Here is a 14,483-nt window from a genome sequence, read left to right on the forward strand (position 1 = left end):
TGGAGTTTCTTGATCTCTTTGTAGATTCTGGTTATTAACCCTTTATCTGTTGCATAGTTTGCAAATATTTTTTTCTCATTCTGTCGGTTGTCTCTTCACTCTCCTGACTGTTTCTTTTGCAGTACAGAAACTTCTCAATTTGATGAAATCCCAATAGTTGATTTTGGCTTTGACTGCCTGTGCCTCCCGGGTCTTTTCCAGAAATTCTTTGCCTGTGCCAATATCTTGCAGGGTTTCTCCAATGTTCTCTAATAATTTGATGCTGTCAGGTCATAGATTTAGGTCTTTAATCCATGTTGAGTGGATTTTTGTGTAAGGTGTAAGGTAGGGGTCTTGCTTTATGCTTCTGCACGTGAAGATCCAGTTTTCCCAGCACCATTTATTGAATAGACTCTCCTTGCTCCAGGAATTGATTTTAGATCCTTGATCAAATATAAGTTAGCTGTAGATGTTTGGGTTGATTTCTGGTGTTCCAATTCTGTTCCATTGGTCTATCCATCTGTTTCTGTACCAGTACCATGCTGTTTTGATTACAACTGCCTTGTAGTATGTCCTGAAATCTGGTATTGAGATGCCTCCGGTTTTGTTTTTATTGTACAAGATTGCTTTAGCTATTCGAGGTCTCTTTTGCCTCCATATAAATTTCAGCATCATTTTTTCCAGATCTGAGAAGAATGTCTTTGGTTTCCTGATTGGAATTACATTGAATCTACAAATTGTTTTTGGGAGAATGGACATTTTGTTGATGTTGATTCTTCCAATCCATGAGCATGGAAGGTTTTTCCATATTTTGGTATCCTCTTCTATTTCTTTCTTTAAGATTTTGTAATTCTCATCATAGAGATCTTAAACGTCCTTGGTTAAGTTTATTCCAAGGTATTTGATTGTTTTTGTAGCTATTGTGAATGGGATTGATCTTAGCAGTTCTTTCTCAGCCGTGGCATTGCTTGTGTATACAAAGGCTGTTGATTTTTGTGCATTGATTTTATATCCTGCCACTTTGCCAAACTCCTCTATGAGTTCCAATAGTCTCTTAGTAGAGTTCTTTGGATCCTCGAAGTAAAGAATCATATCATCTGCTTAGAGGGATAGTTTGACTTCTTCCTTCTCAGAATCCGGCACCCCGACCGGGACTAGAACCTGGTGTGGCAGTGCCGCAGGTGGAGGATTAGCCTAGTGAGCCGGGGCACCGGCCTACATGATATGATTCTAATTCTTTTAAATTTGCTGAGACTTGCTTTATGGCCTAGTATGTGATCAATCCTAGAGAAAGTTCCATGCACTGCTGAGAAGAATGTGAAGTCTTTAGATGTAGGATTGAAAGTTCTGTAGATATCTGTTAGATCCATTTGGGCAACAGTGTCGATTTAATCTGCTGTTTCCTTGTTGATCTTCTGTCTGGATTATCTGTCTGTTTCTGTGCGTGGAGTATTGAAGTCCCCCAGTACTATTGTATTGGAATCTAAATCTCCCTTTATGTCCCTTTACATATCTTTTAAATAGACCGGTGCCCTGTAATTAGGTGCATATACATTTATAATAGTTACATCTTCCTGTTGAATTGAACCCTTAATCATTATATAGTGCCCCTTTTTGTCTCTCTTAACAGTTTTTGTATTAAAGTTTATTTTGTCTGATATTAATATGGCTACACCTGCTTTTTTTGGTTTCTGTTGGCATGGAATATCTTTTTCCAGCCTTTCACTTTCAGTCTGCATGCCTCTTTGTTAGAGAGTTGTGTTTCTTGTAGGCAACAAATAATTGGGTTGTGTTCTTTGAGCCAATCATCCAATCGGTGTCTTTTAACTGAAGAATTAAGACCATTAATGTTTAATGTGACTATTGATATGTAGTGACTTTGCCCTGCCATTTTCCCAGAGATATTTTCTAATATATGCTTTGAGCTTCCCATGCTCATTTTACTGGTAGGTTTTCTTCCTTTCCCTTCTTTCATATTGATGGCCGTGTTTCTGTGTTTCTGAGTGTAGCACATCTTTAAGTATCTTTTGCAGGGCCCTACGAGTGGCCACAAAGTCTTTCAATTTCTGTTTGCTATGAAAGGTCTTTATTTCACCTTCATTCACAAATGAGAGCTTAGCAGGATATAATATTCTGGGCTGGCAATTTTTCTCTTTTAGCACCTGTGCTATGTCTCGCCATTCCCTCATAGCCTGTAGTGTTTCTGATGAGAAGTCTGCTGTGAGTCTGATTGGAGATCCTCTGAGAGTAATCTGATGTTTCTCTCTTGCACATTTTAGGATCTTTTCTTTATGTTTCACTGTGGTGAGTTTAATTACCACATGTCGTAGTGAGGATCTCTTTTGGTCATGTTTATTGGGGGTTCTATGAGCTTCCTGTACTAGGATGTCTCTGTCCTTCTCGAAACCTGGAAAGTTCTCTGCTAGTATCTCACTAAAAAGGCCTTCTAATCCTTTCTCTTTCTCCATGCCTTCAGGAACTCCTAGAACTCAAATGTTGTTTTTTTTAATAGTATCCTGTAGATTCCCAAGAATATTTTTTAGATTTCTAATTTCCTCTTGTTTTCTTTGGTTTGACTGTATGTTTTCCTGTGCTCTATCTTCTAAGTCCCGTATTCTCTCTTCTGCTTCACCCATTCTGTTTTTAATGCTTTCTAATGGGTTTGTCATTTGATCTATTGAGCTCTTCATTTCATTTTGATTTCTCTTCACTATCACACTTTCCTGCTCTACTAGTTTCTGCGTTTCATTTTGATTCTTCCTTAAAATTTCATTTTCATGAGAGAGATTTTCAATCCTGTCCATTAAGGATTTCTGTAGTTCAAGGATTTGCTTTTGAAAACTTCTAAATGTTCTTATCATAAATTTTTTGAAATCCGTATCTTGCATTTCTTCTATTTCATCATCTTCATAATCTTGGCTTGGGGTGTTTTGTTTATTTGGAGGCATCGTAGTGTCATCGTTGATCTTGTTCCCTCGATTTCTGTGTTTGTTGCTTGGCATAGTTAATTCTTTCGTCACTGTGCGTTTTTTTTTTAAATTTTTTTTATTTTATACTATGTCTGTGTTAAGTGGACTGCCTGCTGTTGGAGGAGACTTGGAGGCTTGAGATGGGTGTGGCCTGAGAGATCTGCTTGGTTCTTCTGGGTTATGGGTGTGCAAAGGTGACACCCTCTGGTTATGCGTCGTAAATCTCTCTCTTTTTATTTATTTATTTATTTATTTATTTTATTTATTCAGGGGGTAAGTAACACCACAGGGCACGGCTGTGCAGAATTGATGGTATTTAGCTTCCAGTCTCTGGCTCTACCCAAAGAGTCTCTGCAGGCTCTGTTTCTCCTCTGGACTCCCACAGGGTTGCCTAGGCTACTGAATTGTAGTGACTCAGTTCCTTAGCTCTCCCCTGTTGTTATTTTTTTTAATCTTTTATTTAATGAATATAAATTTCCAAAGTACGACTTATGGATTACAATGGCTTCCCCCCCCCCATACGGTCCCTCCCACCCACAACCCTCCCCTTTCCCACTCCCTCTCCCCTTCCATTCACATCAAGATTCATTTTTGATTATCTTAATATACAGAAGATCAGCTTAGTATACATTAAGTAAGGATTTCAACAGTTTGCTCCCACACAGAAACATAAAGTGAAAAATAATAGATGATTTTTTTAAATGATGATGCAATCAGATCAGACCTATTGTCATGTTTAATCCCAGTGAGAGTCAAGTTGGGAATTGATAATTTCTTTTTTCTTTTTTCTTTTTTTTTTACAGAAGATCAGTTTAGTATACATTAAGTAAAGTTTTCAACCGTTTGCACCCCCATAAAAACACAAAGTGAAATATACTGTTTGAGTACTCGTTATAGCATTAAGCCTCAATGCACAGCACATGAAGGACAGAGATCCTACATGAGGAGTAAGTGCACCATGACTCCTGTTGTTGACTTTACAAATTGACACTCCTGTCTATGGCATCAGTAATCTCCCTATGCGCCAGTCATGAGTTTCCAAGGCTATGGAAGCCCCTTGAGTTCTCCGACTCTTATCTTGTTTAGACAAGGTCATAGTCAAAGTGGAGGTTCTCTCCTCCCTTCAGAGAAAGGTACCTCCTTCTTTGAAGACCTGTTCTTTCCACTGGGATCTCACTCGCAGAGATCTTTTTGCCAGAGTGTCTTGGCTTTCCATGCCTGAAATACTCTCATGGGCTTTTCAGCCAGATCCGAATGCCTTTAGGGCTGATTCTGAGGCCAGAGTGCTATTTAGGACATCCGCCATTCTATGAGTCTGCTGAGTATCTCGCTTCCCATGTTGGATCACACTCCCCTTTATTTATTCTATCGGTTAGTGTTAGCAGGTACTAGACTTGTTTATGTGCTCCCTTTGACTCTTAGTCCTTTCATTATGATCAATTGTGAACTGAAATTGATCACTTGGACTAGTGAGATGGCATTGGTACATGCCACCTTGATGGGATTGAATTGGAATCCCCTGGTATGTTTCTAACTCTACCTATTGGGGCAAGTCAGCTTGAGCATGTCCCAAATTATACATCCCCTGTTGTTATGTAAATCGAGAGTGGGGGCCTGCTCTTTGTCTCTTGCACACTCTTGCAAACTCTTGCAAGCCTTGCAGAGAGAAACCCCCCACCTTTTTTTCTTTCTCTCGGTCAGTGCGTCCGGTGCACTTTCCCACTCCCCTCTAGATTCTGACTGCCGTTTCCCTGCCAATGTCTTGGGTTATTGAGCTCACCTCCCCTTCCAGCGCCGATGTGTGGACTCAGAGCCCTGGGTGTCCCAACTATCCCTGCTGGTGTCTGTGTGACATGCACTCCCCTTTCTGCACTGGCGCGCAGACCCTGCGGCTCCCGCGGCTCGGCTTCCGTACAGTGGGCGACCTTGTTCTCCCAGTAGGTCCTCCGAGTCACATCCACTAGATCCAGAAGAGTTTCCTCTGCAATTTTTTTCTGGTCCTTTTTCTGAGGCTATCGTAACTCCACTTTTATTAAACTAAATTTTCCCAGACTATCGCTGTGCACCCTCACTATTCCGCCATCTTGGCTCCACCCCGATTCAATTTTTAAATGTATCTATATCTTTAAGCATATCAAATGTCAAAATGAGATTATTGAGAAAACACATGGTAATAGAGAATTATTAGATTTATTTCAAAAATTCTTATTGAAATTTTTATAGGTTCTCAAAACTTGATGTAGCAATCTATTTTTTCTGGGACCACATTTGTTCCTTTGTCCACTCCTTTTAGCATTATTTGGCAAAAGTTGTACATTGAGGTACACGTGAGAGAATTATTACTCAATTTTCCTGGCCAGTTTTAGGTAAGAAATCAGGAAACAACCACAACCACCACAACAAACACCACTTTCTCAAGAGCATTTGCAAATCAGTTCTGCAGACTTCAAACGTTTTCAGGTTTGGAATGTTTAGACTACCGCTCTCATGCTAAATTCTCAGTGGATTTCTTTCAATTTCTGAATTGCTTTTTACAAACAGAATGCAGCATAAGGAACTGACAGCAAAATACACTGTTCCCCAGATGGTTCAAATAATAACTATGCCAATTGTTTGTATTTATATTGCAAACATCATATTTTCACCTAAGTATCACTTACCTCAAATGTTAACTGAATAGTTTTATAGAATTGTTTTTTAAGATTTATTTTCTTTGAGAGGCAGAGTTATTCTACAAAAAGAAATAGATATCTTCAATACAAACATAATTTTTATTCCTTCAAGTGATAGAGAAGTATGTTTTGTACCTTCAATTTGAACAGGATCTCCCCAAAATTAAATTAGATATATTGTTTACCAGTGTGATAAAATGTATTTCACAAAGAGAAAATATGATACAAAAATATAATTTACTTTATTTCTTGAATACTCATATATGTCTTGCTAGACTAAGAATAGAATCAATATATTTTGTCAATCTAATCATTATGAAACAAAATCGAATTATGAGTAATTTGGAAATGTTTATGAATTAGTTTTCTGTTTATTTCTATGGAGGAAGAAGGAATGATGGTAATGTTTCCAAATTCTTCTGGTTAAATGTGGAACAGTTAAAAAATAACATCATATAACTGTAAGTAGGTCTTAGGTATCCAATGCATGTGCAACCATACATGACATGAAATGTATTAAGTTAATACAATCCTTGACTTTTTTTTTAACAGGCAGAGTGGACAGTGAGAGAGAGAGAGACAGAGAGAAAGGTCTTCCTTTTTCCATTGGTTCACCCCCACAGTAGCCGGGATCCAGGTGCTTCTCCTGGTCTCCTGGGTGGGTGCAGGGCCCAAGCACTTGGACCATCCTCCACTGCCTTCCTGGGCCATAGCAGAGAGCTGAACAGGAAGAGGAGCAACCAGGACAGAGCTGGCACCCTGACTGGGACTAGAACCCTGTGTGCCGGCACTGCAGGTGGAGGATTAGCCTATTGAGCCACAGCGCCGGCCTATAGTTGTTGACTTCTGATACCTGTGGTGTCCATTCCAATGAAGATTCTGATTGGCTAGCTCATGGTAACATCAAGGACTCTGGTTGATGTGACTTTAAAACAACTATTGGATTGATTCACATATGTTAAACATAAATTTTAAAATATATGACTACTTTACTTATTAGTTGTGGCAGTTAGTGTTACCTGTTCCCTTTTATCTTTGCTTTGTAAAACACACAAAAACATTCATTTGCCATATTCTTCAAATTAAGAAAATGGTTTACTGTATGATGATGTTTAGATTCTCTTTGATCACCCAAGGATTGATTTTTTTCTTGACATAATAAATCTACAAATGAAAACCTGTGATTCATTAATGATCTTGATCTGAATTAGTACAGAGCAGATGAGTCTGGGGCGCTCTTAGATATGAATATTAAAATCTATAGAAATTAAAGAAATTACAATGGGGAGACCAAAATTATTTATAAAGGATCATTTATTAAACATTTTTCACAAAATACAAAGATGGTTGTTCTGCAAGAATACATCACATATTAAAAAATAATGTGTTTTTACTGAATTTAATTTGAAGACATTCAGAATTGTTTTGTCTATCCCCTTGGGGAGCCCATTTGGCTTTGCTCCTTGTCTGACACCATTTCTAAGAAGGAAGAAACATTTTCTTGTTAATTAAGTCATATTCATAACAACTTTAATTTTATAGAAATAAAATCACAGTGTCTGCCACAACAAAGCTCTTTCCACAAAGTAACTGATTTGCCTATGATCCTATTTTTTTTTCAAGCTACAAGATAGGATAAATCAAGGAGGAGCTAGGTAAGTTGTATAATAATGTATTAGCAGCAGTGATAGTAAATTCAACATAACGTTTGTTTTGTCTGTGGTACAAGAATATGTCGTATTAGACTACTGTATTTTTCTCTACTTGTACACAAGTAAGTGCATACGGATTTCGCAGAATGACACATGCATAAAAAGGCAGGAAGCTGGCCTGGCTGGCATTATCAGTGCCTATTTTCATCAGCTAATATGAATGAATTGCTAAAATTAGTGAAGACAGGAAAATGACTTAAGGATAATATATACAGAGTTAAACTACATCCTTTTTAAAATCTACTTAAATGATCTCAGGCACTTTGGCTGTTCAGGATAAAAGGTTTTATGTTTTATTCTTGATAGCAATTTCTCAGTACAAGCAAAAGCAAATACCTGCCCACTGTCATAAACATGAACTCGTACATCTGAGAGGGTAAAGTAAGTTCATCTTCAACGTTTTCATTCTGGAGGCATCTCGTGTAGAAATGTGTCATAATTTGTTCTTAGTACCCATTTAATTTTTCAGTGCAAGCAAAGGCAAACATACCTGCTCACTGTCATACACACAACTAAACATCTCTGGACTATTCAAAGCAAATTCACCTTCTGATTTTCATCATGGAAACATCTTTGATAAGTGACACTTCCTTCCTCTATAAATCATGCAAAACAGACCCATGATGCCTGAATTTGATAATATTAAAAATCATGGCCATGGCCATCTCTCTGTGTAAACTCTGTTGGGTAAGGCTTGCCATCACGGTGCTTCTTTCCTGAGGATGGAGCTGGTCCTGTCTGTGTGGATCATAAGTGTGCATGCTCGGAGCTGTGGTCGCTGTTGTGGCTGTCTTCATTGTCCAGAGAGTCCCCTGTTTGCTGGAGCGTGGCCGCACCAATCCCTGACAGCTCTGAAGGGAGCAGGGTTCCTTTCTTCACGTTCACCAGTTCCTTTTCTCAGGCAGCAGTGCCCGGCTGGCCCAATTTTACCCTCTTCCTCTTCATCCGCCTGTTCTGGAACCACACTTTCACCTTGGACAAAGAAAGGAAACACACAAAGCAAAACAGAACATTAAATTCAAGTGCTTTCTCCTTTTGGTCTGCCTAGGAGAACCAGATTCTCAAAGGTTTACACGAAGACACCATGGAAGAGGGTAAATATAAAAATAATCCCACCCTGAGTTTAATCAGGTTGCATGTTTGTGATAATAACTTATAAACATTCAGAAGATGCACACAAATGATTACCTTTCATATTTAACAACAAAGGGAATTCATTGTAGTATTACCTCCCAGTTTTTGCTTTGTGGATTTAAAAATTAAAAATCACAATAATAAAGAGAAGTAGACAAGAAAGGGCTTATCATTCAAGATGTCTCCAAGGTATTTGGTTCTGCTCTTGCATGATAAACCTGTGATGGAACCTATGTGGATACGTAGCCAGGAGCTTCAATAGGTTGAATGTTATGTGAATGTTCATCTTAACACACTAATGTGAAAAAAAAAATGTTTCCCAAGGTTGTATCAGTTTAGTTTTCTTATTCATTCCAGGGCATAAAGGTTCAAGTTCACCCAAATCTTTGCCGGCATTTGGATTTACCAGGTTCAACTTTTTTTTTTTACAACACAATGACAATAAATGTTATCTTACTGTGCTTTTATTTTGCCTTTCCTGTTTTCTAATGGAGTCAAGTATCTTTGAAGAGTTAGGATCCAGAGTTGGTGCCCATGTCCCATGTTGTAGCACCAGGAGTCCTGGCTGCTCTGTGTCCAATTCACTCCCTGTTGCTGCGCCTGGAAAGTGCTGCCATTTGGGGAGTGAGCCAGTGTATGGAAGGCCTCTCTCTCTCATTTCTCATAGATAAATTAACGTTCTTTTTTTAAAAAATAATGGCCCACTGTAGTGCTTCTATGAAATACCTCCCTGTATCTGGTATGAATTCTTTTTAAAATTAATCTTGCTCTTTATGGACTTTAAAATGCCTGAGTCCTAATTTAATACCTTCAGTTGTATAGAAGCTACTATCTTCTCTGTTTTGTGCCCTCCCCTTTTCTTGGAGTATTTGTTGATGATCAGAAGCTCTTAATGTATTTATATTTACACACTGTTTCTTTAATGGTTAGAGCTATTGAAGGATACTCTCTGCTGAGGCCACAAATGTATTCTACATTTTCAAAGAGTTTAAGGTTTGCATTTCAAATTGAACCTGTCAAACCAGGAAGTATTGATTTTAGTATACAGAGGAAAGCAAATGCTTCCATTTATTCTGTGTGAATAACAAGTTATTCTTGGGGCCAGTGCTGTGGTGCAGTGGGTTAACGCCCTGGCCTGAAGTACCAGCATCCCATATGGTGCCAGTTCGAGACCTGGCTGCTTCACTTCTGATCCAGCTCTCTGCTGTGGCCTGCAAAAGCAGTAGAAGATGGCCCAAGTCTTTGGGCCCCTGTACCCATGGAGAAGATTGGGAAGAAGCTCCTGGCTCCTGGCTCCTGGATTCAAATCAGTGCAGCTCCAGCCATTGCAGCCAACTGGGAAGTGAACCAGTGGATGGAAGAGCTCTCTCTCTCTCTCTCTCTCTCTCTGCCTCCCCTCTCTCTGTGTAACTCAAATAAATAAATAAATATTTAAAAAGAACAAGTTGTTCTAGGTAGCTTTTTATGAAAGTCACCATTTTCTCAGTGATCACTGTTTCAATTCCATCATCAGTAAAGCTTCCATGTAGAAAGTGGCTTCAAAAAGCTCACAGAAAATGGAATTAAATGATAACTTCTTGTGTTTCAAGAGGTTTCTGAGGGTTTTTTTTTCAAGATTTATTTTATTTATTTGAAAGTTATGCTAATGGAGACAGAGAGAGAAACAGAGAAAGAGAAAAATCTTCCATCTGTTGGTTCACTCCCCCAGTGAGATGAGCCCACAACCACGTCTGGGTCTCCCATGTGGGTGGCAGGGAGTAAGTACTCAGGGCATTGTCTGCTGCTCTCCCAGGTGCATTAGAAGGGAGTTGAATCTGAAGCAGAGCAGCCAGAACTCAGAATGGTGCTCCACATGGCATGCTGGTGTTACAAACAGAGGCTCAATGCCCTGCACAACAGCACTGGCCCCATCCATGAGCTTTTCAAGGCCCCTCCTATGCACAGCTTTCTGCTCTACTCTGTTCTGTCCCTGGGTCAGTTTTTACCTGTGAGAACATAATATTTTCATTCTTGCTGTAATTTTATACCAGATCTTTGTATCTGATAGGGACAGGTCTGTTTCACCACCAAATATATTTCATTCTTTACACCAAATATATTTTGAATGTTCTGCATTTTCATATTTGAAATAATCTCAATTTCTGTGAATACACAGTTACAATGGGAATGTGATGAGAAATAACTCAAATTTCCAAAGAAATATTTATGTCTGTAACCTTCAAATCACATGATTCATAAAAGTATAAATTCCTTAGACATTTACACAATTAAATACTGAAATTGAGATGATTCTTAACTAGGGATTGTCACTGCTTTCACTGCTGGGTTCAATTAACATCATGTCTCATTTATTACCTATCTATACACTAGTCCATTTGATAAAAATAATACAATATAGTAAAAATTTTATTTAAAGTTCAGTGGTGAGGGGTCAGCACTTTGGCATAGCATGTAAAGCTGCCACCTGAAGTGCCAATATCACAAATGGGTGCCAGTTCAAGTCCTGGTCACTCCACTTACAATTCAGCTCTCTGCTATGGCCTGAGAAAGCAGAGGAAGATGGCCCAAGTTGTTGGGCCCTGCACCCATGTGGGAGACCCAGAAGAAGATCCAGACTCCTGGCTTCAGATTGGCTCAGCTTATGGCCATTGCTGCCATTTGGGGAGTGAAATAGTGGATGGAAGACCTCTCTCTCTCTCTCTCTCCCTCCCTCCCTCCCTCCCTCCCTCTTTCTCTCTCTCTCCCTCTTTCTCTCTCTGCCTCTGCCTCTCTGTAACTCTCTGCCTTTCAAATAAATAAAGATTTAAAAATATTTGATGGGAACTGACATATTATTACTGCTTACCACTCATAAGGATCACTGCATGCATCATGTTACAGCATATGTGCTACATGTGCTTTATTTCTAATACACTTTCCCCTCATGCTGTGAACATTATTTCTATGTTATGAATGAGAAAATTGAGGTAAAGTTTACATGAACATGACACAGATGGAAACTCTAACCCCAGGATTTAATCTAACAGCAGGATTTAAACACCTATGTCTTTATCTGGCTCCAGAATTAGGGTTTGGTTTTTTTATTTGAATTCTATCTCAAACTCCTGTTTTTAGAGCATTCAGGATAAGAAGATAAAGTACAGGATTGTGAAATGCGTGAGCACCATCCATATGGTGACTCTCATTCACGTAATTCCTCTACTTGCTGTGACTGGGTTGGTAAATGGGGTGCTATTTTCCTGCCCTGTACTTTAGGTAATTACACTACTCAGTCTAATCACCATGTGAGCTTGACAGTGCAGGTTGCATTAGATCTGTTGCACATGAGCTGGGTACTACTCTTGGCTTCACTTCTGAGTTTTTGTGTGAATTTGGGAAAACCACACTTTTCTCTGTCTCAATTTTCATATTTGTGATATTGGAATAATGAGGCTTTCAAGATTCTCCATAGGATAGTTTCTCCATTGACCATTCCATGGGGGAAAAAAAAAAAAAACATGTAAGTCATCATCATAATCACTGTCACCAAGACTGAAATGTTCATGCAAAATAATCTTGACAGGAAACAAAAAATGGGAGGAATAGAGTTATTGAAATCCATGCTTATGTTCTTCTCTAGGAGAGGAGGTACAGTAATTCTGTAATACCAGCATCCATCTGTCATGTGCAATTTCACGTGAGAAAATTCTAAGAAGGTACGGATTTTAGGAATACGACTTTGTATTTAAAAGAAAGTATGTCCGTTCATTTTCTTTCTCATCATATGACATTTTACCATTTAATTTTTAAAAATTATTTGTTTTTATTCATTTGAAAGGCAGAATGAGACAGTGAGAGTGAAAGAGATTATCTTCCATCTCTTGGTTCACTCCCCATAACCACAGGAGCCAGGAGTGGGCCATACCATAGTCAAGAGCCAAGAACTCCACCTGGGTCTCCCACCTGGGTGGTAGGGACCCAAGTAATTCATCTATCAACTGATGCCTCCCAGGGTGAGCATTAGCAGGAAGTTGTATAGGAAGTGGAGGTGTTATTGGAATCAAGGCACTTTGCACATTTGCATTTAATGTGTATAATATCTGGTCTCCTAGGCTTTACATTAGAGAAGAAAACAAATTATATATGAATCTATAGTGTCTCATAATTTCCTAAGGTGGCCACAGTGAATTAGGTTAATGGGAAGCTGAATCTATATAATGTCATAATCCATATTTATATTGTAGCATAAATGTATGACTTTTGTAGAAACAAACAACCATAACACCAAACATCTGGATGAAATCTGAAAATTTCAGTGACATATCCAGATATCTCTACACATCTGGAATTTTTAGATTTAATGTTCCAACTGCTTCCATTTTTGTCTGGGCACTTGAAACACTGTAGACACTGTCTAACAAATATTTATTCACATCATAAAGATGTGAAAACATGGAAAGAATCATTGTAAAAATACAATTTTCAGATTTAATCATATCCCAGTGATTAAAGTGGCTCTGGCAGTTAATGTAGACAACCCAATGTCAACAGGCCCTGCAGACTTAACCAAGTAGTTCAACGGCAAAGTGGGGAGTTGAAGTGAAGAATTCGAACCAAGGATGCTTTAAGGTAAGAATGAAAAAGAAAGAAAAGAAAGCCTCTCCACTTCTCCTGCCTGCAAGATAGACATATGTCTGCCTGCCAGTGGGGTCCCTCAGCTAGTTCCAAGCCACCAGCAAACTCTGCTCTGCAGATCTGCAGCTGTGCGTTGAGGTTGGGGGTGCTTGATGGAAGGAGTATAGGGATAGAATACATTGCATGACTAACAATTGAAACCCTATTTATTGGGCTGCCTCTTGCCTTTATCATTGATTTTAGCACAAAGCTGGTGATAGATGAATCATTTTTCTGTCTCTATAGTTTTCAGTTCTGAAACTTGTTTTTCCCCTTTACAAATCAATCTTGTAAAACAGGCTCTTTGATGTAGTCATACAAGTTTTACTATCCCACTTTTTTTTGCATCTTTATTTATTTCAAACACACACATATCAAGAGGGCAACAAAGAGGGATCTCCCACCCAGTGGATCACTCTCCAAATGCTAGTTACTGCCGAGGCTGGGACAGGTTGAACCAGGAACAAAGAATTCAGTCATATATCCCAAATGTGTGGCAGAGATTCAACAACTTGAGATTTCACCTGCTGCCTCCCAGGATGTGCATTAACCAGGACACTGGAATCAGGAATGGAGGTAGGATTTGAACCCAGTCACTTTAATTTGAGATTGCAGGTGTCCCAAGCAGTCTTAATCTCGACACCAAATGCCTCCCCCCACATGTTTTTAAGAAAACTGAATATTCAACAGCTATTGTGAGCCATGGATAAATAACATGTTGAACAATAAATAACTCTTGTTGTGACAAATAAAATTTGATGTAAGAAATGTTAATCTCTTGATATTATTAAAACCAATCTTATGAAATCTCATTCTTCTTTACAAAAAAATGAACCAAAGTAATAATTCATGTGATGAGCAAAGTTGCTAGAAGTTTCATTCCTTTTAACTTGATCTTTTTGAAATGTCACAGCCATAATAAATGCTAATAATTTCTTCTTACCTGATGAAGTTCAATGAAAATTACTTATTTCATTAACATTTAATTACAATGGAAACATGCTACTTCGAATAACCACATTTCCATACAAGGTGAAAAAATACATACTGCTTTTAGTTATTCAAAGTGATATATCATTTATATGTGACTTTAGCAAATTGAGTGAAAATATCAAAACTAAGTTACTTGTTTTTTTCCTTTACTTTGTTATAAAATTCTTAGCTGGTATTAACTGAAGATATGAAATCTTTGTATTCAAAGCAATTACTTTATTTCTCTCTTTTTCTTTTTTTAACTTTAATATAATAAATATAAATTTCCAAAGTACAGCTTATGGATTACAGTGGCTTTTTCCCCTCATAACTTCCCTCCCACCCGCAACCCTCCCATCTCCCACTCCCTCTCCCATTCCATTCAAATCAAG

General features: G+C 38.4%; 1 long non-coding RNA gene across 1 annotated transcript in view; it reads right to left on the minus strand.

Annotated features, from left to right (window-relative positions):
- Positions 1-6,880: 6,880 nt before the first annotated feature.
- Positions 6,881-14,483, minus strand: part of LOC127489155 (uncharacterized) — a 477,275-nt gene continuing 469,672 nt past the window's right edge. The window contains exon 3 of the long non-coding RNA XR_011384361.1: positions 6,881-8,304. This is a non-coding gene — a long non-coding RNA (uncharacterized lncRNA). The remainder of the gene's footprint in view (positions 8,305-14,483) is intronic.

Source organism: Oryctolagus cuniculus, chromosome 19 (genome assembly GCF_964237555.1).
Source record: "Oryctolagus cuniculus chromosome 19, mOryCun1.1, whole genome shotgun sequence".
NCBI lineage: Eukaryota > Metazoa > Chordata > Mammalia > Lagomorpha > Leporidae > Oryctolagus > Oryctolagus cuniculus.